This window comes from Schistocerca americana, chromosome 8, assembly GCF_021461395.2.
Source record: "Schistocerca americana isolate TAMUIC-IGC-003095 chromosome 8, iqSchAmer2.1, whole genome shotgun sequence".
NCBI classification, from domain to species: Eukaryota; Metazoa; Arthropoda; class Insecta; order Orthoptera; family Acrididae; genus Schistocerca; species Schistocerca americana.
Genome location: NC_060126.1, coordinates 26,049,176 through 26,057,475, shown reverse-complemented (window position 1 = coordinate 26,057,475; position 8,300 = coordinate 26,049,176).

Sequence of the window (8,300 nt, the reverse complement as noted above, 5' to 3'; positions counted from 1 at the left end):
ACGAGAATGCTTCTCATGCCGACAGATCCGGGACTCCAACCCGGAGCCTCCTACGCGCAGCGGCCTGCTGTCTGCCGCCAAGCCAGCTGGCCAGACGGACGCCGGCAGCCACTCGCGGCCAAAGTAACGGCATTCCACCGCTATGCCACAGCACACGGCGCTGCGCTAGCAAGACTGGTGCGGCCCGGAGCTGGTGTCATCACTCCGAGTCAGCGAGGACTCGGGTAAGGTCGTTGATATCACCAAGCTCAGCCAGCCTGTGTTACGCGGGCCACATTGTACTCAACAGGAATAAAGGTGTCAAGAATTAATAATGTTTCTTTGGCGTTTCTGAAGCGTCCATAGTCATTTTCTAGCATCCTGACAACTGGAGAGGTCACCACTCGGCCTCCAGTCCACCGTAGGCGACCGGGACCACTGGGGCGCCATGCCATGGAATGAAGTACAGGTGGGATCCGATAACAGATCCCCTGGGGCTAATGTGTTCCCATCGAATTTTACAAAAGTTTAAGCTCTTTGTCGGCTTCCACGTTGATGACCATCACACAAGAGCTAATGTCTCTGATGACAGTGGTTCCTAACACTTTTCTCCATGGCATCATTATCCCCATTCACAAACCGCATGGGCGATCAACGGTCCATGATTATCGACAAATAACGTTGCTCAACAGCGATACATGTCTGCTGACTTGGCGACTCAGTAAGGGTGCACTTTACGTCACATCCTGCAACCAGACCCCTAGGAGCGACAACAAAATCCGTATGGTCCTTTGCCGTCACCACAACATGATAGCATTTGCTTGTCACCGACATCTTCCCAGTGCCAAGGCACCGGGAACTTCAGCCCGGCGATGGTGATCTCTCCTACTTTTTGGACAGTTCTTCAAGTGGGTTTTCCTGACGATATTGTCACGATAGTTTTGCGCCATTCGAGCGGCACGACCTCTAAAATCATGTACAATGGTCGCCTCACGCCGCCCGTGGTCATTGGACGATCTGTCTGGCAAAGCTGCGCCCTATCCACTTTTTTATATACTTTCGCTTTGGAACCCCTGCTCCAGGGAGTGCGTCACCATTTGGAGTGTATGACATACCGTGGACACCATTTCTATTGCATGGCCTATGCAGGCGACCTCGTTCTCTATCTGTGCAGTAAGGATGAAGTTAGAGTAGCCCTGGTGGGTGGCGACTTTCAGAGGAGCATCGGGCAGCTCCCTCAACATGTCCAAATCTGAGGTCTTGCTCGTTAGCGAGGGCATATTGGAGAGGAGCATAGCACCCCATATCTTCGCCACCATCGTACGATACCTTGGCATTGATTTCTCAGACGATCTCCTTCGCTCAGCGGCTACTAACGGTAGGCGTTTGTTACAGACCATAAGATCAAGCCTTTGAGAATACCAGCTACGACTACTCGACATTATCCAATGTGTGCAATACTTGAACATCTATCAGGCATCCTGTAAAGCACACATGGCTCAGGTACCACCAATCCCAACTCTCCTGTCCCAATGTGTGTTGATGGCACTGGTCGTTTTCGTCAGCTCAAGGATGCTATTCACTGCCACGGGACCGTGGTGGAGTGCTAATCAGAGTCACTGCATTGTTCGTCAGCTTTCCTGGCGTCGTTGCCCTCAGACTCTCAGTGGTCTCCTGTTCCAGGACTTTGCGCCGGTCTCTTCGTCCGCTCTAGTTTTGGTATCGACCATTCCATCCACCTTTTGTATATCCGGCGATTTTTTCTGGACTTTCATTATGTCTATCGGTCTTTACCACTTACACGTTTGTATCAGACGAAAACAGTTTACCAAGTGTTACAACAGTGCCGCCCTCCCATCTCCAACGAACTTAAGTGTCCCCACTATGGCAAACAAGTTAACCGTCTTTGTCTGCATCGCGTCCATTGTGCCGATTCACCCGTTCTGCACCCACTGTGGAGTTGACGACACAGACGACCACCGGTTCCACTGCGGTCCAGCGTCCAATGTATGGCGTATTTTGGCGTTTCTTATTCGCCAAACACTCGCTCAGGTCGACATCCACACACTCTTATTCCTGGAAAGGATCTTTGACCGTACCAACAAAACTAACACTCTGAACTGGATCCGTTAACTTTTTAATTCTGGCAATAAATCAGCGCTAGAATGCTGGAATTATCTCATCGAGCGATACTGCGTCCTGACACCCAACCAATGCTATCAGCAGTACTTCTCAAATTTCTTAGCGAGCATCTTTAATGATCTACCTCGCAGCTGGACTTCCAAGCCATGAGAGGCCGATAACTCATCCGAACCTACCCGTATCGAACAGAACTGTTAATAGAAACTACGCCGACACACATCTAGACGTGCTGGCCGACGCAGGACCTATTACTTAAGGCGCTCACAAAATACATAAATAACAAAATTTAAAAACACTCATTATGTTTAATTTTCATGGCTTCCCTGCTGTTTCCTTCCCTTTATCCTTCTTGCCTCATCACGGTTCTAGGTTATTCTTACCGTCGTACTGGGTGTAGGATTAGACAGAGGCCGACGTCTGAAGTCGTGTCCTCCTTACTTAGGACAAAAATGGTGATTGCACTTTTCTTTCCCTTCTTTTCTTGAGTTCCTTTCTACTCCCCAGGGGAAAATAAAAGAAATTGGTTAGCGTTCAAGACGGCCGTAGACGTGGCTACCGTTCGAACCCGTTAACACTTTTTTTAAAAAAGAAAAAAAGGAAGGAAATATATCACTCCTGCCCCATATTTTTTTTTCACAAAATTATGAACTTTCCTTCTGGTCATTGATGTATCTGTTCTCCTTCTGTAGTGTTGGCAACTGACACACTATACATTAGTTATAGACTCTGAGTTATATCGTAAGAATATATTACCGTCGCAAGTAAATGTGATGAACAGTGAGAGCAGGCGAGATGCAACATACCTCTCACAGAAATGAAAACAACAAATAAACAGGTTTGGAGTATATTACAACAAGGAATTTGAAGAGCCAAAACTTCTATAACAGAACAGAAAAATCATAACATGTAATACCTGCGTAGCGTAAATGGGAGGTATGTACGTCTGGAGTTCCCTTCGTTACACCTCGCTGTTGCAAACGGACGTTACTTCACGACACAGACACAGTTTTCAATATAGCGAAAAGCACGTCTTGCGTACCAGACGCCTGGAGCCAGGTACTGTCCAGATCCTGTGTAGCCTGGCCCACTGAAGACGCGCAGCCCTTGGGCGGCCTGAACGAGGCATGTCATCGACAGCTCCTGTCTCTCTATCTCCTCCATGTCCGAAAAACATCGCTTTGGTTCACTCCAAGATGCCTGGACACTTCCCCTGTTGAGAGCTCTTCCTGGCACAAAGTAACAAATGCGAACACGATCGAACCGCGGTATTGACCGTCTAGGCATGGTTGAACTACAGACAACACGAGCCGTGTACCTCCTTCCTGGTGAAATGACTGGAACTGATCGGCTGTCGGACCTCCTCCGTCTAATAGGCGCTGCTCATGCATGGTTGTTTACATCTTTGGGCGGCATTAATGACATCTCTGAACAGTCAAAGGGACTGTGTCTGCAATACAATATCCACAGTCAACATCTATCTTCAGGAGTTCTGGGAAACGGGATAACTCAAAACATTTTTTGATGTGTGTAGTTGCTGAAAATGATGCACAAAAATCTAAACAAGACTGGTCTTTGCGCTGGGTGGAGTAGTGTGAGGGAAACTGCTGACGGTAATCGGCGCTCGGCGCTACCAACACTAAAATTGCAACGTTTAGCTTCACCACGTAATTGTAACACTACAGCTGCTAGGTCGCTGGCGTTGGCAGAAATGAAAAAAACAGCGAAGTCAACATGAAGTGTTCCTGAGAAATCCTATATACGACGAAACCGAACGACGGACCCATCGGAAACCTTTTATTGCGCCACTTGTCTTCATCATCATAATTCATCTCCATTACGGTCGGAGGAAGACAATGGCAAACCATCTAAGCTAGGACCTAGCCTAGTACGGCGGTGCAGGTCTCCCGCATCGTCCCCTAGGCTTCTCGGAGTATGCGACATCAACATCATCATCATCATCATCATCATCATCACATACAGTTACCATTGTCAGCAAAGTGGTTATCGCCAAGCGTGAACGTGCATCGTTTTCCTTTCAATCCTTGTTTTAAGGGGGATAGGCAGGCTGCTACCTTGTTGATGTACCCGAATATCTAATAATAAATCATTACTCAAAGACACAGCTCTAAACCGGCAGTATATTTACCATGTGCAACCGATATTTGTATAGGCAGGTGCGATGATATTTTTTCCGTTTATTTTTCGATAGTTTTTCTTTTATATATCGAGAACCAATAACTATACTTTCTTAAATATCGTCATATCGGATTCCCGATATTTTTAGAAATATCGACAGTCATATCCTCCAATCGCTGCGCGAAGTGCTGTTCTTCGTAACATTTTCTTTTCGCCCGTCTTCCCACGTACGCAAAAGTATTCAGAAGTCAGTGAGTCGTTTACCACGTTAGAGAGAGGAAATTGCATAGATCACCGTACTACCAGTCGCTGCAGTCCACGATCTTTAGTAAATATTTTCTTATTGCATTCCTCACCGTTCTCATTTTGTAAATTACTGAATTCAAGAAAAAAGGCATGCTAATTTGTCCGCCACGTTTCAAACTGGCCTCACCCACTTGCGTCCTTCCACCAAGGGAAAATCCGTGGCAGTACGGGGAGTCGAGTCTGGGCTGCAGTGATGGTAGTGTCACGTTCCATGAATCCCACTAACGAAACTCCTTTTCGATCCCAGAACACAGCAACCGAACACTTTCTGATAAGGATGGTTTGCTTACATTTCTTTGGTTTATTTAGTTAATAAGAATGCATCTACTGGTTGGACTGCTCTTTCGTTTCTTCATTTCCGAAATCGTCCAATGCCTCGTACCCTGTGACAGATTTGTTCAAGGTATTTTCTCCATCATGGTAGTACTGGAGAAACGTTGAGGTGGTGCCCAATGGCTGTGTTTTGTGATAGTCTCTCACCAACTTGGGAACCCCAGCATGAAATTTTCACTCTGAAACCGAGTGTGCGCTGACATGAAATTTCCTGGCAGATTAAAACTGTGTGCCGGACCGAGACTTGAACTCGAGACCTTTACCTTCTGGGGGACAATTTTTTTTTTTTTTTTTTTTTTTTTTTTTTTTTTTTGGCCGTAGTGGACTTCAGACTTTACATGACAGCTGTTGAAGTTCGTTGTTGATCCCTCCACTCAGTTTTTTATTACAGAGACCAGCTACCTCTCTGATCAAACACGCTGAGCTGGCTTCGAAATGAGCTACCCAAGCAAAAATCACGACCCGTCCTCACAGCCTTACTTCCGCGAGTACCTCGTCTCCTACCTTCCAATCTTCACAGAAGCTCTCCTGCGAAACTTGCAAATCTAACACTCCTGGAAGAAAGGATAATTGGGAGACATGGCTTAGCTTTCGTCAGCTAAGGTCGTACCCGCATTACGTGTACGTTAGGTTGTGTTGCATACGTATCAGGCGTTATCTTATAACGATCTCATTCTTAATGTATGCGATGAGTGTCTTCCTAAATTCACCTAAAAATCAGGAGCTCTGAACTGGCTAGAAACAGAGTGGAGACATATGAAGGGGCGGTAACCTACCAAACATTTGTGTACTACATAATTGTCCTTGTGTCTGTTATCCAAAAATAAAGAGTATGCGTAGCAAAGTTGAAATTGTCAATCTTTAATTCAGGTTTTATTCGAAAATTGTTGATTTTTAACGTGTAATGGGGGGATCTTGTAGTGAAAATAAAGGAAACAATACAGATTTTTCAATGCTAGGAAACATAATTTGCTCAACATACACGCAAAATAAAGAACTACGAAACAACAATATCTCAAACATCGCTTCGAAACTTCATCCGCCGCACGGGATTAGCCGAGCGGTCTTGGGCGCTGCAGTCATGGACTGTGCGGCTAGTCCCAGGGGAGGTTCGAGTTCTCCCTCGGGCATGTGTGTGTGTGTGTGTGTGTGTGTGTGTGTGTGTGTGTGTGTGTGTGTGTGTGTGTGTGTGTGTGTGTGTGTGTGTTCGTCCTTACGATAATTTAGGTTAAGTAGTGTGTATGCTTAGGGGCAGATGACCTTAGCAGTTAAGTCCCATAAGACTTCACACACATTTTTGAAACTTCACCCAACTTACTTATATAAAACATGTTTTGGTTACTCAAATCAGCTTTCGCATTTATCAATAATAACAGAAAACCCTTGCCTCACGATGAAGAACGTTCCAACGTGTATAAAATAACAATACACATATTAATTTTTTGTGTTTGTGCATGTAAACTTTGATTGCATGAAAATCATGAGCTGTGCACGGCTCGTGTTCATGCCATTTATTGTTTGTCATCTTCTTTACCGTACTGCCGCCTCATTTTCTTATCCCATTTACTGCCTTCACTAACTTCCTGCCTCACTTGCCCGTGAGCGGCGGCAGCAACACGTATCGATAAGTGCACTGTTGTACCATCTCTGGAGCGACCGATAGTATTTCCGAGTCGTCGTGTGTCTGGCAGTTAATTGGAGACGGACCAGCAGTGCAGTCGGGACGCAGCAGCAGTGAAGTCCGGACGGTGCGCCGGAGAGGCGCCCGCCGACTCGCTAGAGACACACATGAACTGTCCGACCGAGGGTGGTTGGAGCGCGACGACCGTTGGTTGGTCGTTCGGTTGGTCGTCTCATCGGCAGGCGTATACTTGGTCGTTTCACCGTTTCTGGGCCTGGGAGTTGGCCGGTTGGCTTGCAGCAGCGAGGAAATGTCCGCGACGCGCGGTTTGGCCGAGACTGCTCGCGGCGTCCACGCTCGGTCGGAGTGTGTGGTGCTGTTCCCATTGCTACGAGGACCGTGGCTCACCGACCCTAGACACGTGAGTTTTGACTTAATGTACCATCAAGTCACGACTGTTCACATTGTTTGTTTTTTTTTTGTGGTTTTAGGGCGCAAAACTTCTATGGTCATTAGCGCCCAGCCCGTGACGTAGAAAACAGGAAAAAAACGAAATTTAAAATCAGCAGCAAAGTCATAAAATTTGAGAAACTAAAGGCAGAAGGAATGCTTAAAAATCCACTATAGAAAGGGGTTGGTTGTCCCCCAAAAAAAAAGGCTTCAAATGACTGACGTCATTTCACTGTCACTAATAAACTGTAGAACGCGGTCAGCTGAGCGCGTGTCATCTGCTAAAATCGACGATAGATCAGGCGATAGCTGTAGACGGGAGCGTAACGGATTAAAATAGGGGCATTCAATTAAAAGGTGTCTGACCGTCCACGGCTGAGAGCAGTGGGGACAGAGTGGGGGAGGATCACCGCTTAAAAGATGTCGATGACTAAATAGACAGTGCCCTATCCGGAGTCTAGCTAAAATTACCTCCTCCCGACGACGCGATCGGGAGGAAGAGGTCCATGCGCAAGGAAGGGCTTTCACTTCCCGCAATTTATTATGGGGAAGTGTTGACCAATGCGCATGCCATAAATGAGCAACTTGGCGACATAAACCGCTCCGTAGATCGGTAATGGGAAGCGACTGAATAGCTGGCCGAGGAAGAGAGACTGCAGCCTTGGCCGCTATATCGGCCGCCTCATTTCCACAGATACCAGCGTGTCCTGGGAGCCAGAGGAACGCCACTGAGACGCCCCCCAGGTGGAGCAAGCGCAGACAGTCCTGAATCCGGTGGACCAGAGGGTGCACAGGGTAAAGAGCTTGGAGACTTAGGAGAGAGCTGAGAGAATCTGAGCAGATTACGTACTGTATCCGCTGATGGCGGCGGATGTAGTGGACAGCCTGGAGAATAGCGTAAAGCTCCGCAGTATAAACCGAACACTGGTCGGGAAGCCGAAAGTGATTTGGGGTGTCGCCAACAATATAGGCACTCCCTACACCTAACGATGTTTTCGAGCCATCGGTGTAAATAAATGTGGCTTCCGTCATTTGTGCACATAGAGCAGCAAATGCCCGACGGTAAACAAGTGTAGGGGTACCATCCTTGGGAAATTGACATAGGTCTCTGAGCAAGTCGATCCGGGGACGGAGCCAAGGCGGTGCTGTACCCCAAGTTGTCAAGAAGGTTTTAGGAAAGCGGAAGGAAAGAGAATGGAGCAGTTGACGGAAGCGGACTCCCGGGGGTAGTAGGGAGGAGGAGCGGCCTGCATACCCGACATCAAAGGAGGCGTCGAAAAAAAGGTCATGGGCTGGATTAGCAGGCATGGAAGACAAATGGCTAGCATAACGA